The sequence below is a fragment of the Lygodium microphyllum genome, chromosome 24 (genome assembly GCF_053477565.2).
Source record: "Lygodium microphyllum isolate KBCC chromosome 24, Lygodium_microphyllum_v1.1.10, whole genome shotgun sequence".
NCBI classification, from domain to species: domain Eukaryota; kingdom Viridiplantae; phylum Streptophyta; class Polypodiopsida; order Schizaeales; family Lygodiaceae; genus Lygodium; species Lygodium microphyllum.
In genome coordinates this window covers 87,175,715-87,196,792 of record NC_141158.1, presented here as the reverse complement: position 1 = coordinate 87,196,792, position 21,078 = coordinate 87,175,715, and positions in this window count along the sequence as shown.

Here is a 21,078-nt window from a genome sequence, read left to right as displayed (position 1 = left end):
CATTGTATGGTGTGTGGAAGAAGAAGAAAAAATCAGCAAGAAAACATTTTGGCCTCCATCTCTCTTCTTGTGTTCTTGAGTGAGCTTCCTCGTGTATGTAGTGTGTGTTTGGTGCAATAGCTTAAGCAAGTCCCCCCACCACACAATTCTTGACATGGTATCAGAGCCGCGCCATTGAGAGAGGTTGATGTTGAAGGCTGAAGAAGTGAAGGAGAAGAAGCAGGGTTTGATCAAGCAAGCAACGGGTAAGAAGCTCTCCCATTCTTCCACTCTCTCTCTTGGATAGTGCCTGTGGAGGCATCGAAAGTAGGGTAGAGTGAAAATCTCATATTGATGTGAGATTTGGTGTGCAAGCAGATCACTGTATGAGAGGCCATTTCAGGCCCCGTTTTAGAGCTGCAAGGTTGCGGATAATAGTTTTAGGGTACAGTATGATTTCGACTGTATTGACTCAAAGTGGTGCACAGATTACAAATTTCGAATCTGTAATTTTTGAGGTGTTTGTCAGAAAGCAAATATAAGGTTTATTTACAAACAGGTTGTAGATTACATATACTATTGAGCAATCAGTGAAAAAGCTTACTTAGTGTATTGCTATGCACTTGTTGTGAAAGGCTGCAAAAGTCTAGCTTGCTGTGTTGTATCCTTTTTTGTGATAATGGCAAAGAATAGTGAAAAACTCATTATTGAGAAGATTGACAAGAACAACTACCCTTCATGGAAGTTCCATCTGACAAACTTCCTCATTGGAAAGATCCTTTATGAGTTTGTTTCGGGTGAAGAAAAGGAGCCAGAGCTGCAGATGAATTAAAGGCATGGAAAGAGTGAAATACAAAAGACAAAAATGTGATGTACTGGCTATCTGCAGTCATTGGTAATACTATACTCGGACATATTAGGAATGCAGAAACTTCACATGCAGCTCGGATAATTTTTGAGAACATGTTTTCAGTAAATACAAAGGCACGAAAGATTCAACTCAAGCAAGAGTTGAATACATTGAAGAAAGGTAAAATGTATGCCAATGAATATGTATTGAAGGTGAGGAGCATTGCAGATGCTTTCGCAGCGATTGATGCAATGCGTGATGATGATGATTTGGTTTCATCCACTTTGAGTGGACTCAATAATGAGAAGGCATGGAAATCATTTGTTACTTCAGTATATATATGAAAGCCATTTACACATTTTGATGAGTTGATCTCTCTCATGACTACCAAAGAGATCAATTTGCAGGGTGACTAGTCTGAAAGAAATGGTGAATAGGTCCAAGAATTTTACTCAAGTTCAGGAAGGGGACATGGTCAATCCTCTTCGAGAGACGGTGGTATGAGACATGCCAGCGATAACCAGCAAAATAGGTTCAATTAGCAATTTGGTGAAATGCAAGTTTCAAGAGGCCAAGGAAACTTTAGAGGCAAGAGGATCTCGAGAGGAAGAGGTGGATGGTAGAATAGAGGTTTTGGAAATTTTGCTATTGTTTGCTATTATTGTGGCAAGACATGTCATATTGCAATCCATTGTTATACTAAGAAGGAATCTGATATTCGCAGTGGTAAATTGTAGTGTCTTCACAATAGAATAAAGAAAAAAATGAGCCTCTCTTTGTTATGCAACATATGATGAATGCAATTACAAGAAAGGGGACACATGATGATGTATGGTATGTCAATTCAGGTGCATCTAATCATATGACCAGTCATGTTGAATTTTTTGGAGAGATGTAGGACTTACAAAATCCAGGTTATATACACACCGGTGATGATTCATGCCACCCAATTTCACACATTGGAAAGGTTCCCTTGTCTTTTTATAATGGCTAGACAAAGAGTCTGACAGATAAAATACATGTGCCCCAATCACAAAAGAATCTAGTGTCTGTTGGCTAAATGGTAGAGCTATGGTTGCAGGTCCAATTCAATGCAAAAGATTGTTTTGTAGAAGACTTTAATGGTAAGTGCAAGTTGGTCGCAAAAGGAAATATAGTTGGTTGCATGTTCACTTTAGATGTTGGAATTCCTGCAATGGATACTACTATGTATGCTAAAGAAAAAGGAGTGGTTGCAGACATTGAAATATAGCATAGATGTATTGGATATACAAATGTGCAAAGGCTGAAATTAATGTAGTCTAGAGGATTGGTTACATATTTTTCTTATTTTAGAGTTGCAGAATTTCACAAAGTCTATGAAGCATGCCAGTTTGGTAAACAGGTCAGACAACCCTTCTCGCATGATCGAGAAGTGAAAGCTAGATTTTAGGGCGGAAAATGGGCCTAAAAATTACTGAAAAATGTGGAATTTAGCTGAAAAATGTTCAATCACGAAGGCGGTGCCTCAACCTAGGACGATTTTAAGCGTCAAGTGCTTTAAAGCACCCGTGTGACACTTGCAGATTTTTAGTAATTTTTCCATCCGCCAGATCAAGTTGTGGGAGTTGCCAGTCAATGCAGAATGTCGAGACGGATGCCCAGGATTTTTCGGATTGCGAATCGGACGCCGGACGAAGGAGATGCCAAAAATTGGTGAAAAAGCGAAAAGGTGAACAATTAGGAGTGACCAAAGGGGGGTGCCCTTTGGTAGAACCCCCCCAATTTCAACGTCTCATGCGCCAGCATGAACTGCCAATCGACGTCGCGCAGCAAAACACGCCCCCCCCCAAAAAATCGATGTTGATGGCTATGAAGAAGCCATAGCAATGAAGGCAGCAGGCAAACACATTAATTCTTTGCTTCAAATCGCCACCTCTCGCGCATGGAATGATGGACTGTAGAGAGAGAACAAAAATCAGTATTTCTCTCTCCTCCCTCTCTCTCCTCTAAGCGACGGTGCACGTGGGAAGAAGAAAGAAGAAGAAGCAATGGCGGATGCTTCGTCCGGCGAAGATCGGATTGCTTTGTGGATGAAGAGGGGCTAAAGACGGCAATGCGGAGTCATGCTGAGCATTAAATGCATGCTGGAAATCAGTCCCATAACCAAGAACAAAAAATCGAAACCCGAAAATAAGCGGTAATGCTATTTTTACAAAGAAAAATGATCTTTTGCTTTATGAAACCTTGTTCATATGGGATGAAAGCTCATTATGATATTGTTTTCCATGAGTTTCAACTATTTGCAACCTGAAAATTAGAAAATATAAGGCTACATGGCCAGAATTAGTGTCAAAATACATGAAAAACACGTGTTTTAAGAGTAAAACTGGGGTTTTGCTATATAAATGAGAAATAGGATATGTCACACCAACTAAATTTGAGTTTTTGCTGTTAATGAACCCAAGGGCCACAGCCCACAATCAACTTTCATTTTCAGTCATTATTTATTAAATAAAAATAGGAAAAAATACCCAAAAATTAGAAAAATGGGTTTAAAATTAGAGAAAAATAGAAAATGGGCTGAGAAAATGTAATGTGTCCCCTAGTATCATCCAGGACACGTCTTAGCAGTCCATCGGAAAGGATGTCTAGAAAACTCCGCCCGGCACTCCCATGGAATGTTACGTGTTTTGCGATCTAGGTCTTTCTGCGTCTGCCACGTAGCGGAAGTATCCTGGCCGTTCCCACTTAGGATCAACCGGAATTAGGGTTTTCCTGATTGGTCATTATCTAACAGCAACTAGCGTCAGACCCGAGCGAACTTCTTTACGCAGAAACGCCACGTCCAAAGCAGATTCACGCTGCACTTGGTTCAAGGAGAATGGGAAACGAGAGGGATGCAAAGCTCAACCTCTCTGCCATAAGGCATAGTCCCATTCCGTTCCCCTAAAACAACGTAAATCGGTTAAGACGTAACTCTAGGCCATCGTTCTCGTTATTCGTTTTGATGATGATGATCATCCCGCTGTTCTTCGAGATTTTTGAGAAAAGTTCTCGGCTAACCAGGACCACCCATCCGTAGGACCCATGGCCCATCCTCCGCACTTTCCTCGATTTTTTTTAGTTATGTAATTATCTAACACATTAATTTGACATATAACAATGAGCTTCTTTAATTAACCCTCTTAAGCACTAGTTCCTTCACGTAATCTTATCACGTGACATAGAAAAATAATATCAAGCAAGTTCTTTTTTTTTTACATTTCATCATTTTATCATTGAAATACAAGGAGTTCCACCCATAGGCTTGTCCATAATCCGCCCGAAGGCTATCCAGTAATCCCCAGGGATCACTATTCCAAGCTTCTGCCCATCAACTAGTATGCGGGCCTCGAGATCCAATCCTGAGTCACATTAGCCTCTTGTGCAGGACCCGGAAGGCGAGGGATTTGCCGCCAGAGCCCCCCCTGGCACCCAAGCATCCTCCTACTCCAAGTAGAGCTCAACGGAGAGACCTCTCGCGGCGGGTTCGGTCCACGTTCCTGGCGCGGTGAACAACCCCCTTGGTTAGGGTTAGGCAGGTAGTCGGGGGTAACTGAAACTGCCTCTTCCTTCAGGCCTTTAACCTGAAGTATAGGTACTCATTTAATTTGTAATTCATAATTCAAACAAAGCCCTAAAATCTCTAGCAAGCACAAACATCTCCATTAATCAACCGTGTTGTTTGGCAAATTACTAAGGAAGTGTTCTTTCCCTTTTTGAGTGTATCAGCACTCGTTCCCAAGGTGTCTTGTAAATTGGCAAGATCCTTTACATTCCGATGTAGGGCGTACCTTATTAACCCAACTTGGTCAACCCTTAGTTTCCGGTTTACAACTTTCCTTATTTAGAAGGATATCCAAAAATACGTCCTTTTGCAAGATAACTTGCGTAGGGATCTGCCATCCTTGATGAGGGTTTTTACCCTTCCTCCTTGTGAATCAATCACAAGACTAAATGATTTCGTACTTGCTGTGCAAGTCCTGCGATGGAATAATCTGTTTTAGATCCTTTAAGCTGACGTATGTCAGGCCTAGGGTTTCTTTTTTTTTTTAAGAACCTTAGGGAAAAACCCTAGTTCCTTAACTTTACGAATTTATTGTCCCTACAGTAAGGAAAGTAGTCAAGTGCTTAGGGTATGAATGTTTCTATGTTTAGATTGGTTCAGTTATCTTTTGGAAGGTAATATTAATCGTCTTGTCACGGTTTTGCTATCCTTGTGACAATTTACTTTCCAGTCAATACAGTTTAATTTAACTTCCGTTTTCCTTAAAGATGAACTCATGCCAAATAACAACATTTGCCTTGCTAAGATGTGCAATTAGCAAAGATAACTTCCTAGTAATTTGAGCATCGAAAAGAAACCTTTCATGAACTTAACCATTTACAATGATTCGTTGCGAAAGGAATAAGACTAATGGTGCAAGATATAATTTCTACACCTTTAGGATTTAACTAAAATATACTACTATAATAAATGGATAATCTCGCTCGTAATTTATAATGCTTGACGCAACTCGAAGGAAACTAAGTTCTATTCATTATCATTCATTCAAATAAGCTAAACTTCTTTATTACAAATAACTCGGACAAATATATCCTATCCCTAACAATTTCTCTTTGCATGATCAACTTAAAACCGAATTAAAAGCCAAGAAGAAAAACTTGGTTTTGGGGTGAGATATCCACATGGATACCAAGAGACGACCCTCCTGCAGCTACACCTTGGACTTTCTTGGGCGGCATCGTAATTCGAATGTGAGATAGCCATTTTCTCTTTCTTTTGGAATTCCACCATTTCTTTGGAAAAAAAGTTTATGGGTGAGTGTGGTTTTGCAACCAAGGAACCCTTGGAGGACTTTGACTTGGGGTAAAGGAATAGAAGGCACTTATTCTCCTTCCTTGCCCTTCCTTTATTCCTTCTCTTTTCTAACTCTTTTATTCCTTTCTTACTCTTCTTTATATTTTCCTCACCCTCTACTTCTTTCACACTACTCCCTTTTTTTTTTCCTCACTCCTCCCTACTTCCCTTCTTTACTTCACTTCCTTATCCTCTACTTTTCTTCCCTATCTTTTATCTTTTTCCCACTCTTCCTCCTTCACTCCTTCTTTTCACTCCCTTTACTTTCCCTCCCTATCTTTTATCTTTTTCCCACTCTTCCTCCTTCACTCCTTCTTTTCACTCCCTTTACTTTCCCTCCCTATCTTTTATCTCACGGGCTACCTTTTACCTTACGGGATATCATCCGATGCCATGATGATGATTTGGGTTTTGATAATAATGGGAATATGGGGGATTAAGAAAAAGCTGAGGGGTTTGTGGAAATAAAAGAGTTATAAGGGGGTGAAAAGGGTTATAAGGGGTGAAAAGGGGCTTAGGGGAAAAAAACACCGGGGGGGGGGGGGAGATTGGTTCCCAAAGCCAAGGAAGGGGCTTAAGGGGGAAAGGGGGGGGGCAATAGTAGGGAGAATTTGGGGGGAAAAAAAAAGGGGCTTAGAGGGATTAAAACCGGGGGGAAAAGGGGGCTTAGAGGGATTAAAACCGGGGGGAAAAGGGGGCTTATAAAGCCTAAGGGGGGAATTTTAGGGGGGGTAATTTCAAAGGCCACAGGAAGGCGGCTTAAGAAGCCACCCTTGGAAGCTTCCAAGGGCTTCCAAAGGCCTCACGACGGCCACGTGGGGGGGGAGAAAGCGTGGAGACCGCGACAGCTGGCGGCAAAGTGGGCAGGGAAATCAGACGGCGGCGACAGCTGCTATTGGCGATTGGCGGCATCCCCTTCAGCTGCACGGTAGTCCAGGATCGTGTTCTCCACAGGCGGTTCCTAGCTCATCGCTCCCTCTCCAGCTCTATGGCAGTGCCCACCTTCAATCTCTCCCTCCCTCACGAAATTCAAAGCGTCTCCTCTCTTCTCTCCCTCACAGCAGACTGACGGGCCCCTTCACAGCGTGTCGACCCCCCCCTTTAAGGGCTTTGTCCCCCTCAATTTAAATAGGGGAGGGGAGGGGGATCTTCCCTCCCCTACGTGTCATCACGCATGCTCCCCCCTCATTCCAAGCTCCACCAAGGAGCTTAATTGCTCCTTCTATTTCCCTCCCCCTCCAGCTCGTCAGTCGGTTGGGGGGAATAAGGTGGAATTTTTAAAAAAAATCATTTATCCAATTTTTCATTTTCATTTGAGGTAGTTCATGCATGTATTTCTTTTAGCAAATCAGAATATTACATTCTCTCCCCCTTGGAGGAATCGAGATGTCCTCATCTCGAGATAAACTAGGGATATTGATGGTTGAGAGAGCTTTCATCTATCCAAGTGGCATCCTCTTCGGGATAATCTTTCCACTGGACGAGGCATTCTCTTAAGGGTCTAGATCTTAACTGTCTTTCCCTAACATCTAAGATCCTATCCGGCCTTAGTTCAAGCACTCCTTGACTAGGCATTACAACTTGTTGGTCATCAAGTACATGATTAGGGTTGGGTACATATTTTTTTAAGAGGCTGATATGGAATACATTGTGAACCTTTAGGTTCTCAGGGAGTTGCAATCTATAAGCATTGGGTCCTAGGCATTTGAGGATTTTGTACGGCCCACAATACCTTGGACTTAGCTTCTTGCATTCTCCTAGGGATAGAGAACTCTTTTTAGGGTGTACATGAATGAAGACCATGTCTCCTTCTTCGAAGACTCTATCTTGACGTTTGAAATCTGCGTATGCCTTTTGTCTATCCTTGGCTGCTTGTATGTCTTGTCTTATTGACCTTATTTGATCATCCATGTCCTTCAACATTTGTCTTGAAGCTTCAACTCTTAGGGTTGGATCAGAAAAGTTTAAGGGACTTCGACAATCATGACCATACAATGCCTGGAAAGGAGTCATCAGAATGCTCTGCTGGTAAGAAGCATTGTAGGCAAATTCAACTAATGGCAAGTTTTGAATCCACCTCTTTGGCTCTCGATAGCAGTATGCCCTAAGCATATCCTCGATGACTTGATTTACCCGCTCTGTTTGGCCATCCGTTTGGGGATGGTAGGCGGTGCTAAAACAGAGTTGAGTCCCAATAGCTTCAAAGATAGCTCTCCAGAAGTGTGATGTGAAGAGAGAATATCGATCACTAATGATTCTTCTAGGTAACCCATGTAGCTTGAATATCTCCTTGATAAACAATCTTGCAATGTCGGAGGCTTTATAGTTTGTCTTTACTGGAATCAGGTGTGCAACCTTGGTAAGCATGTCAACCACAACCATAATGGAATTGTATCCTCCTTGGACTTGGGGTAAGCCCACAACAAAATCCATACTGATGAATTCCCATTTCATTTGGGGAATGTCAAGTGGTTGTAGTTTCCTTGGCATCATGACATGTTCGGCTTTGATACGTTGGCAAGACAAACACTCAGTGACATATTTGAGAACGTTACCTTTCAGCCTCTCCCAATGGTAGCTCTTCCTAACTGCATTAAGAGTTTTAGCATAGCCAGGATGTCCTGCAAAAGGGGAATCATGAGCTTCCCATAATATCTTCTGCTTAAGTGACTGGCTTGCTGGTATACACAGCCTTGTTCTGTAGTAGACAAGTCCATTATCAATGGAAAATTCCTGATACTTAGTTTGCAACTTCTGATTCTGCTCCTTGGTAGATATTTCCTTTATCATTGTTTGGTAGGCCAAATCATGGCATGCTTCCTCTCTAGCTAGTTCAAGTATAGGGTTTTTTGGCATAGATACTTTTGTAGCCAGAGATCTGGCCGTTGATGGATTCTGCAAGATTAGGGAATTTAGGAATGCCTTGCGACTGAGTGCATCGGCAACTACATTCTCCTTCCCTGGTCGGTACTTGATTTCAAAATCATATTCCTCCAATACTTCAATCCACCGACGTTGCCTCATGTTGAGCTCATTCTGGGTAAAAATCCATTTGAGACTCTTATGATCAGTTACTAGCGTAAACTTGTTACCCAACAGGTAGTGTCTCCAAAGCTTTAGAGCATGGATGACAGCTAGTAATTCCAGATCATGTGTGGCATAATTCTTTTCATGACTCTTCAATTTCCTTGAAGAGTATGCTACTGGATGACCTTCCTGCATAAGTACACACCCCAAGGCAAGAATGCTAGCATCAATTACTACCTCGAACTCCTTATTGAGGTCAAGAAGTTTTTTGAATAGGTGCTGATACCAAACTTTGCTTCAATTTGTCGAAGCTATTTTGTTCGGAAGTTGACCATGTGATGGAAGTCTGCTTCTTTAGTAAGTTTGTAAGAGGTGCTGCAATCAAAGCATAGTTTTTGATGAAGACCCTATACCATCCTGTCAATCCAAGAAAGCTACATATCTCTTTGATGGATACTAGAATTGCCCATTCAAGCACATCTCTGACCTTGGCTGGGTCTACTGATATTCCTTCTGATGATACTATGAATCCTAGATATTCAATCTGACACTTGAAGAATGCACACTTCTTCATTTTTGCATACAGCTTATGAGACCTCATTGTCTCAAGGACAATCCGACGTTGAGGTTCATGATCTTCTTCATGTTTAGAATAGACTAAAGTATCATCAAAGAAGACAAGCATGAAATCATCAAGATATGGTCTAAAAATATCCTGCATTAATCTATTGAAGGTGGTAGGTGCATTGGTAAGCGCGAATGACATAACCAAGAACTCAAAGTGCCCATATCTTGTATTGAAGGCTATCTTTGGAATATCATCTTCCTTGATCCTTATCTGATAGTAACCTGACCTCAATCTTGGAGAAGATCTTTACACCCTGAACACGATCAAGAAGCTCATCTATTCTAGGAATAGGATACTTGTTCTTGACTGTTGATTGATTCAATCCCCGGTAATCAATACATAGTCGAAGGGTCCCATCTTTCTTTTTCTGGAATAGTACTGGAGCTCCCCATGGTGAATTGCTAGGCCGGATGTAACCCTGATCTAACAGTTGCTTGAGTTGTTCCTTCAACTCAATTGCTTCTGGTATGGACATTCTATAAGGTCTCTTTGCAATTGGTGCAGCTCCAGGTACTAGCCTAATCTCATGATCTACTTCTCTTTGAGGCAGAAGTTCAATTAATTCCTCAGGGAATACGTTAGCGTATTCCTTTAGCCAAGGTCCCTCATGAGACTCTTGCTTTTGATCCAACTTTTTGAGTTTGATCAGCTAAACGGGTAATCCTTTTCTGACTCCTTTTATGATCCGAGATACTTTGGCCAATTGGATTCTTGGCACTCCTGCCTCACCTTGAGTTGTGACAAATTCCCTTTCAGAGTTTCGAAAGGAAACTTCACCCTTTCCACAGTGAATGTGGACGTCGTTGGGCTTAAGCCAATCCATTTCAAGTAGACACTCATGGATACCTAAATTCATGACTCTGAAATTGACTGAAGTCTTCTTTCCTCCCAGAAAGAATTCCACCTTAGCAGTTTGCTTGGTACAAGTTACCTCACGACCGTTTGCCAATTCCACAAGCAGGGTAGGTGCTTCTATTGTGGCTATTCCTAATCTTTTTGCACATGCTGGTGAGATAAACGAATGTGTACTACCACAATCAATCAAGGTTTTGAAACCTTTACCTTGATAGTCCGACGGTGTCTGAATTATCAAAAATTGGCGATTCGGCCCTTTCTTGTGTAAAGTGGTATGGACCGTCGCTTTTTCGAATTCAGCTTCCATAGTCGGATCTTCCTCTTATTCTTCTTTGCATCTTTGCTTATTGGCAATGCAAGCGGTTCTTCCTCTTCCACGGGTGGTGGCTCCTTGACTGCGGCCTGCACCTTGGAAAGGCGTTTGATGATGTCCTCTGCTGAGCTTGGGACATTGCCTATTGAAGTGACCGGGTTCGTTGCAGTGGAAACAACGGAGGTTTCGGTCGTTACTTTGAGTAGGAACAAAGTTGTTGATGTTATTTGTCCTTGCTTTCTACCTTTGTCCCTGATTGTGACCTTCAACTCTCTTCATTTGAGGTCTGAATGCTCCTCTGTTCGGGTCACTATAGGACCAAGTTTTATTACTCCTTGGTCTAGCTTGCACCTCCTGAATTATAGGTGCCGCTCGAATGAGTGCATCCTGAAGATCTGATGGATGCAAAGATTCAAGACGGGTATTTATGGGTGGATTTAAGCCCGCACAAAATTTGGACACCTGCTGCGTCATGTCCATCTGTGGCGCATACTTTAAAAGTGAGACGAATTTAGAGTAGTATGTGTCAAGAGTGAGTCCTAGCTGTTTTAGCTCGTAGAACTCATTCATTTTCCGAGTACGATATGCAGGTGGTAAATATCTTCCTTGCACGGCTTTCTTCAACTTCTCCCAGGTAACGGACCCCTCTGAAATCCCTTGATCCCTGCACCATTTCTTCCACCAAAGTCTGGCTTCGCCGGTGAGCTTTAACTTGGTGAGCATGGCCTGATTGGTAGGTGCAATACCAACTACTTCAAAGTAATCCTCCATGGATTTAATCCAAATTTCAGCATCAGCCTGGACGAATCTGCCTCTCCCGTCAAACTCAGGTGGCTTTATCTGTTTGAGGAGGAACTTCTTCTCCTGGGTCACAGCAGTACTTGATGTAGGAGGCCAATTTGGAACCTGTACCTGGGGTTGTGCCTGGATAAAAGTTTTCTTAACGTTATTATATGATAATCGACGTTAGCTTATCTTTCATTTTGAGTTCAGCTATCTCGTAAACAATGTAGCTACTTAACTTTTTAACAACTCTTATGCACAGCCAGATATTGATAAAAGAAGTCTTTATTTGTATTTACATGGGCATAGCCTTATACAACGTTTCGTGTGATGATAATCCAATCATTACATTCAGTTTGGGGAGAACAACGTTGTATTGCATTTGTCTACAGGAACTGTGTAATAGTAGGGTTTTGGGTCATGGATCTTTAGAAATTGATAGTTCATTGGAAGTTCAGGATACCCTTTTCGTTGGAATCTATACTTCTCATGGTGGCCCAACACTTTAATCCTGTCGGCTGGGATTACACGGGTTACTTCCTCATATACATATGAGTTCATTTCAACCCTTCGACCTTGAATATGTAAAGTCGAATTTACATGAGCTTCCACAAAAATGAATAGCTTCACGACTTTCAAGTCTTCCAACCACTTGATCCTCTTTAGGTTAGTCTGTAGATAAGCAAATCGGTGGGCGGCTATATAGTAGATTCCTAAAGGCCCCGTCCATCTTTGTTCTATGTATAAAGGTGATGGATTATAAATCTTCTCCAGGATGTTCATCATCCCAATTCTTTGTCTATAAAGGGGAGAATGCATTCCAGTCATAAACATGACCCGAAATACCAAAAACTCGTTCCACGCTTCATAATTCTGCAAGACAGCATTGAAGATGAGAAAATGTTTGGACAGCAACAATTTCTTTACTTCCTTTTATTGAGATCTCATAAAAAAAATTCCGTTGTTGGTCAGCTCTGATACCAATTGTAACGTGTCCCCTAGTATCATCCAGGACACGTCTTAGCAGCCCATCAGAAAGGATGTCTAGAAAACTCCGCCCGACACTCCCATGGAATGTTACGGGTTTTGCGATCTAGGTCTTTCCGCGTCTGCCATGTAGCGGAAGTATCCTAGCCATTCCCACTTAGGATCGACCGGAATTAGGGTTTTCCTGATTGGTCATTATCTAACAACAACTAGCGTCAAACCCGAGAGAACTACGCAGAAACGCCATGTCCGAAGCGGATTCACGCTACACTTGGTTCAAGGAGAATGGGAAACGAGAGGGATGCAAAGCTCAACCTCTCTACCATAAGGCATAGTCCCATTCCGTTCCCCTAAAACAGCGTAAATTGGTTAAGACGTAACTCTAGGTCATCGTTCTCGTTATTCGTTTTGATGATGATGATCATCCCGCTATTCTTCGAGATTTTTGAGAAAAGTTCTCGGCTAACCGGGACCACCCATCCGTAGGACAAACCCATGGCCCATCCTCCGCACTTTCCTCGGTTTGTTTTAGTTATGTAATTATCTAACACATTAATTTGACATATAACAATCAGCTTCTTTAATTAACCCTGTTAAGCACTGGTTCCTTCATGTAATCTTATCACGTGACATAGAAAAATAATATCAAGCAAGTTCTTTTTTTTTTACATTTCATCATTTTATCATTGAAATACAAGGAGTTCCGCCCGTAGGCTTGACCATAATCTGCCCGAAGGCTATCTAGTAATCCCCAGGGATCACTATTCCAAGCTTCCGCCCGTCAACTAGTATGCGGGCCTCGAGATCCAATCCCGAGTCACGTTAGCCTCTTGTGCAAGACCCGGAAGGCGAGGGATTTACGACCAGAGCCCCCCCTGTCACCCAAGCGTCCTCCTACTCCAAGTAGAGCTCAATGGAGAGACCTCTCACGGCGGGTTCGGTCCACGTTCTCGGCACGGTGAACAACCCCCTTGGTTAGGGTTAGGCAGGTAGTCGGGGGTAACTGAAACTGCCTCTTCCTTCAGGCCTTTAACCTGAAGTATAGGTACTCATTTAATTTGTAATTCATAATTCAAACAGAGCCCTAAAATCTCTAGCAAGCACAAACATCTCCATTAATCAACTGTGTTGTTTGGCAAACTGCTAAGGAAGTGTTCTTTCCCTTTTTGAGTGTATCAGCACTCGTTCCCAAGGTGTCTTGTAAATTGGCAAGATCCTTTACATTCCGGTGTAGGGCATACCTTATTAACCCAACTTGGTCAACCCTTAGTTTCTAGTTTATAACTTTCCTTATTTAGAAGGATATCCAAAAATACGTCCTTTTGCAAGATAACTTGCGTAGGGATCTGCCATCCTTGATGAGGGTTTTTACCCTTCCTCCTTGTGAATCAATCACAAGACTAAATGATTTCGTACTTGCTGTGCAAGTCCTGCGATGGAATAATCTGTTTTAGATCCTTTAAGCTGACGTATGTCAGGCCTAGGGTTTCTTCTTTTTTTTAAGAACCTTAGGGAAAAACCCTAGTTCCTTAACTTTACGAATTTATTGTCCCTACAGTAAGGAAAGTAGTCAAGTGCTTAGGGTATGAATGTTTCTATGTTTAGATTGGTTCAGTTATCTTTTGGAAGGTAATATTAATCATCTTGTCACGGTTTTGCTGTCCTTGTGACAATTTACTTTCCAGTCAATACAGTTTAATTTAACTTCCGTTTTCCTTAAAGATGAACTCATGCCAAATAACCACATTTGCCTTGCTAAGATGTGCAATTAGCAAAGATAACTTCCTAGTAATTTGAGCATCGAAAGAAACCTTTCATGAACTTAACCATTTACAATGATTCGTTGCGAAAGGAATAAGACTAATGGTGCAAGATATAATTTCTACACCTTTAGGATTTAACTAAAATATACTACTATAATAAATGGATAATCTTGCTCGTAATTTATAATGCTTGACGCAACTCGAAGGAAACTAAGTTCTATTCATTATCATTCATTCAAATAAGCTAAACTTCTTTATTATAAATAACTCAGACAAATATATCCTATCCCTAACAATTTCTCTTTGCATGATCAACTTAAAACCGAATTAAAAGCAAAGAAGAAAAACTTGGTTTTGGGGTGAGATATCCACATGGATAATGGGAGACGACCCTCCTGCAGCTACACCTTGGACTTTCTTGGGCGGCATCGTAATTCGAATGTGAGATAGCCTTTTTCTCTTTCTTCTGGAATTCCACCGTTTCTTTGGAAAAAAAGTTTATGGGTGAGTGTAGTTTTGCAACCACAGGAACCCTTGGAGGACTTTGACTTGGGGTAAAGGAATAGAAGGCACTTATTCTCCTTCCTTGCCCTTCCTTTATTCCTTCTCTTTTCTAACTCTTTTACTCCTTTCTTACTCTTCTTTATCTTTTCCTCACCCTCTACTTCTTTCACACTACTCCCTTTTTTTTTCCTCACTCCTCCCTACTTCCCTTCTTTACTTCACTTCCTTATCCTCTACTTTCCTTCCCTATCTTTTATCTTTTTCCCACTCTTCCTCCTTCACTCCTTTTCACTCCCTTTACTTTCCCTCCCTATCTTTTATCTTTTTCCCACTTTTCCTCCTTCACTCCTTCTTTTCACTCCCTTTACTTTCCCTCCCTATCTTTTATCTTTTTCCCACTCTTCCTCCTTCACTCCTTCTTTTCACTCCCTTTACTTTCCCTCCCTATCTTTTATCTCACGGGCTACCTTTTACCTTACGAGATATCATTCGATGCCATGATGATGATTTGGGTTTTGATAATAATGGGAATATGGGGGATTAAGAAAAAGCTTAGGGGTTTGTGGAAATAAAAGAGTTATGAGGGGGTGAAAAGGGGCTTAGGGGAAAAAAGCACTAGGGGGGGTTGGTTCCCAAAGCCAAGGAAGGGGCTTAAGGGGGAAAGGGGGGGGAATAGTAGGGAGAATTTGGGGGGGGGGAAAAAAGGGGCTTAGAGGGATTAAAACTGGGGGGGAAAAGGGGGCTTACAAGGAATACAACCGGGGGGAAAAGGGGGCTTATAAAGCCTAAGGGGGGAATTTTAGGGGGGTAATTTCAAAGGCCACAGGAAGGGGGCTTAAGAAGCCACCCTTGGAAGCTTCCAAGGGCTTCCAGAGGCCTCAGGACGGCCACGTGGGGGGGGGGGGGGGAGAAAGCGTCGAGACCGCGACAGCTGGCGGCAAAGTAGGCAGGGAAATCAGACGGCGGCGGCAGCTGCTATTGGCAATTGGCGGCGTCCCCTTCAGTTGCACGGTAGTCCACGATTGTGTCCTCCACAGGTGGTTCCTAGCTCATCGCTCCCTCTCCAGCTCTATGGCAGTGGCCACCTTCAATCTCTCCCTCCCTCACGAAATTCAAAGCATCTCCTCTCTTCTCTCCCTCACAGCAGACTGACGGCCCCTTCACAGTGTGTCGACCCCCCCCCCCCCCCCTTAAGGCCTTTGTCCCCCTCGATTTTAAATAGGGGAGGGGAGGGGAATCTTCCCTCCCCTGCGTGTCATCACACATGCTCCCCTCCTCATTCCAAGCTCCACCAAGGAGCTTAATTGCTCCTTCTATTTCCCTCCCCCTCCAGCTCGTCAGTCGGCTGGGGGGAATAAGGGGGAATTTTAAAAAAAAAACATTTATCCAATTTTTCATTTTCATTTGAGGCAGTTCACGCGTGTATTTCTTTTAGCAAATCGAAATATTACAGAAAAATTATGAAAAATTATATCTATGTTTGTGCAAAGTATAATCATGGCAAACCACGAGGTTGGCCTTGGTTTGTCCCTGTTTCTATGTTTTGTGCGTATTTATCGTTCTTTTAAAAGGGAGAAATGCATAGAAACCCTATCTAACCGATCAACGATGCAAAATGCTAAGAGTTGGATGAAGAGGGGCTGAAACGCTGAAAGATAAAGAAAATATTTGATTTATGCATTGCACTTGGCATATAGGAAATGGTTTGAATAAAGAGGATGGTAGCATGAGCATATGGCTCGGTGCCTCCTTTCAACGCAGCACACACTAGTAAAATTCATGGAAAGAATGCTTTATGCATAATTCACGATGCTGATCTTTTTTTTGTCTGAGCACATAGTCATACACGATTTGCATTAAGCATAATAATTAGAAGGTATCAGAAAAACCAACGATGAGCATGAGAGGATGTCCTACGCTGTAGGTTAGTCATTGGGTCCTAAGGGGAAAGTGTAGTGAGGAATGGTACATCCTTGAACGTAAAATATTGGTACCTTGAGAGGAGTATGTGCGGAAATGTTTTCTATGTCTAGCAGCGCATCAAGGGACCAATCCCTGCGATGTAGGAGAGCTGCAGTGGGGCTCCGGACTATTAGTCGGTGGAGTGCCTTCTATGTACGTATGACGAGGCATTATGCCTATGTACTTTGGGATCTCCCTCTGAGGAGAAGGGTAGGAAACTGTTGGACTATAAACTACAAATGCATTTAGTGTACCTTTGATAGACGCTCCTGGCCGCAAGGCCGTGGGTGTTGGGTTCTCTTGTAGTAGAGGTCCGGCTAGTGCCATAGCCAGTGCTGGCCGATTTTAGGTCCCATCAGTGGTGCGTCTGCTGAGAGCTACCAATAAGTGGTGGTTCTCGAATCTAGGGTTTCTAAGGACCAAAAGAAAGTTTGTTTATGTCCTTTGACAAGGACCATCAAGCCGAAATACAAAAAGCAGAACGTGCTAAGAGGGCTAGACGGCGGTTAGAGATCGTAAGTCGTTATTCTCCTCAAAGGAGTAGCCCGATACGCATAAGAGGCAGTGATCTTAGTAATCCAACTGCTCCACATAGTCTGTTAGGTGCAGGAGGAAGCGCAAGTCCTTCCTCTCTTCCGCCAAGTCTACTCACTTCAAGTGGGAGTGTGATCCCACCAGTTTAAACTCCCATTGCTAATCTGGTTGTCACCGTGGCACAACCCATTGCAATTCCTGCAAGGACACCGCATTTGCTAGCTTTAGGAGTTCCCTTGCCCATTTTTAATGGGTTAGCTGAAGAGGATGCAGAATTTCACATTTGTGAATTCCAAAGATTAATGTTCAATTATCGCATCCAAGATGAGGGACATCTCATGATGTTCTTTAATATGACGTTAAAAGGAAGGGCTACGGTATGGTATCACAGCATAGAGTCTAGAACCATAACCACAATTGATCAATTTTATGCAGCTTTCCAAGGAGAATATGCCCCTGAAAGAGGTGGCCAATACTGGTTGCGTTTCTTGAATGTAACATGCCAAGACCCCCATGAGAATGTGAAAGCATATGCTAAGAAGCTTAAGGAAGTGTTTTGTAAGTTACAAACTTATATTCCTATTCTGTTGGCTACCCAATTGCAATACTTCTTGCATGGATTAGACTTCAATATTCAAGTGCAATTGAGTAGTGTGGCTTTGACTGATATAGACACCACTATTACACGGGCAGAGGGAGTAGAAGCACGATTACAAACAGCCTACTCCTCTCGAATGAATGTTAATGCGGGTTTAGTACCTGGAGGCAATCTACCATTAACGAATGGAAGTCAAGGGATGCCTATGACTAACCCTAATGGGAGAGGAAGCATGGTCCAGAATGTACCTTTGCTGCCAACTCCTCCTAGTGTGACTATGCCTATGGCAAGTCAGTTGGCTCCACCAAATATTGGAGGCCAAGTTTCGAACCCCAATGTTGTTCCTGTGAGTCAACAACCAATGCCAAATCAAATTGTTAGGCCAATGGAATGACGGGTCGACGATCGAGGCTATGAGTCGAGTGCATCTAATGTCCTTGGCGAAGTTAAGGATATGATGAAGCATTATATTGACATGATTTCTGAACAATATCGGCAAATAGATGTTGACATCAATTTCCTAAAGAAGCAGCAGAATCTGATAAGGAGTCGACACCCCGAAGAGGGTGGACCCTCAAGATTCAGCTGTAAGTGGTGTGGTGGACAACATTTCCCTAGAAACTATCCAAATGTTAAATGTGATATTTGTGGGAAGTCGGGCCACTTAGCTACTACCTGTTGGAGTAAGATTAGTTCCCTCCAATAAGGGAGTAAACAGCCAGGCCCTGTTAATCATAGAGCGCCAGGAAATAACCTGCAGCAAAATGATGTACCAAGACAAATATTGCAAAGGGGAAATACCACTATAGAAGAGTTGTCACAAGGCAATGGAGTCAGCCTTATTGAGGTTGTGCGAGTCAATGACGCTGAAACCTCTAACTTAAGAGCCGTGACAAGAGGCCAAAAGGCTAAAGAGGTTGACAAAGATAAGGAAAAACCGGTTGAGAGAAACCCTAAGCAAGGGGATAAGGGGACGCAAGTCCAGAATCCTGGCGTGGAAGGTGGACCTATAAGGCCGGTTGACAAGAAAGTTGATCCTAAGAAGGATGAGGAAGTGCCAAGAAAGAAGGCAAGAGCTAAGAAAGAAGCACCAAAGCCGATCTCAAGACCAAAAGAAAGAATGGTTTGGCGAGAAAAGCAAGCTTTGGCTACTTATCATGACATCGATTTAGCAAGTTCCCTGTGCGAAGTCAAACCAAATGTAAACCTTCTACAGTTGATCAAATTATCTCCAGGAGTACGCAAGGAATTTAAGAAGATCCTGCGTATTGGGTATATTGTAGAACCTTTGGGCATAGCACGAGTAGGATAAGATTGGTTTGATCATGCTGAAAAGAATTTCCCTAGGGTTCAGAGTTTAGAGTTGATGGAGAGGCTAGGTCTAGGCATCCAAAAAGATAGCTCCACCCTTCTTAGAATGGCTGATGATAGTCTGAGACAACCAGAAGGTTGCGTTACTAAGGTCCATGTTACAATTGCAAGTGTAGAATGCTTCTTAGACTCTAGGGTGATCAGATTTGTAGGACGTCCTAGCTATCGAGTTTTTTCTAGGTAGGCCTTGGATCTTACGAACAGACTGTCAAGTTGATATACTGGCCAGTCGAGTGGTTCTAGGTAGAGGTGCTAATCGAGTAATAGTCAATGCTTTCCTTGAGTCTCCTCAAAGTGAGAGAGCTCCTTTATCTTCTACTGAATTAGAGACAGCAGATGATCCATCTGGTAGTGAGACATCCTCCAATGACGAATCTAAAGAGGGGTCCACTAAAGAGGATATTTATTAGATAACCCTAAATGAGCCGATAGAGCCGCAAGATACGATAAGAGACGCGGATGTGATTGAGTTTGACCTTGACACGCGGAATGATTCACGACCAATTAAATTAGGTTCCATGCTCAGTTCAGTAGAAAGGGAGGACTATGTGTCCTTGATTCAGGAGTTCCACGATATCTTTGCCTAGAGTTATGTTGAGTTGAGAGGCATTCCTCCTAGCCTGGCTGTTCATACTATTCCTATAAAAGAAGGCAGTCGTCATGTGCATCAGAAAGTAAGGCGTATGCCTTTTGAATTAAGGGACGGGCTGTTTGAGGAAGTAGAAGCTATGGAAAGCTGGGTTAATCTTTCCTGTACAGCACACAGAATGGTGTTCACCAGTTGTCATCAAGAAGAAGAAAAACAACCAGATCCAACTATGTGTAGATTTTAGAGAGCTAAATAAGTAGATGGTCAAGGATTACTACCCGCTGCCATTTATTGACTAGATTTTGGATCAATTAGCGGGTACAGAAATATATTCTTTCATGGATTGCTTTGGGGGATATAACCAGATGGCAATTGCAAAAGAGGACAAGTTAAAAACAACTTTTATTACTGTCTTTGTTACTTTTGCGTATCATGTGATGGCCTTTGGTTTGTGCAATGCATCTGGATCATGGCAACAAATAGCAGACAAGACCTTTGGTGACATCTCCCCAGACGAGTTGAAAGTATTTATTGTTGACCTGGGGCTGGCTACTGTAAGGGAAAGGATGTTGGTTATTTTAAGAAAGTGTTTTGAGCGTTGCAGACAATTTTGTATCGCTCTTAACCCACGAAAGTGTATCTTTGGAGTACCTTATGGGCTATTGCTAGGCCATGTGGTCAGTTCAGTGGGAATCACAACTGACCCTGAAAAGATCAAGGTAACAGTCGCTATGAGTCCACCACGCACTCAAAAGAGGTTCATAGCTTTCTGTCATGGATAGGACACTATCGGAGGTTTATAAATGCCTTAGCAGAAAGAAAGTTGCCATTAATGAATTTATTATCCTTTAGCTGTCTATTTGAATGGAGCGACCCTTGTAAGGTAGCTTTCGAGGATGTGAAATAGGAGCTAGTAAAAGAACCCGTTTTAAAAGCACCTAAAAGAGGTGAGGTGTTCTATATATTTTCAGCAGCCACCATGCATAGTATCAGCTCTGCTGTTTAGCCCAAATTTGGGAGGACAAGTGGTATCATCCGATAGCTTTTGCTAGTCGAAAATTGGGCATTTCATAGATCAATTATACCTACATGGAGAAGTTGTGTCTTGCGATGGTCTTTGGGACTAAGAAATTCAGGCACTACATCCTCTATGAAAAGGTAGTATTCTATACGAAGGCGGAAGGACTTAGATTGCTTATGAACAAGCTACAGCCGCCTGATCGTTTGGCAAAGTGGTTAATCACTTTGCATGAGTTCGATTATGAGGTTAAGAGTAAACCACCGAGGTTGCAAGGTATTGTGGAATGCCTTGTGGATTTCGGGGAGCCGAAGGAGACTTTGGCTGAAGGAAGTGATATTGAAGAAATGTTTAAAATTGATACAGCTTCCATTCCATCTTTGTATGCTGCTATTACGCATTACCTATCAACAGGAGAGACGGGAGCTGGTTTGT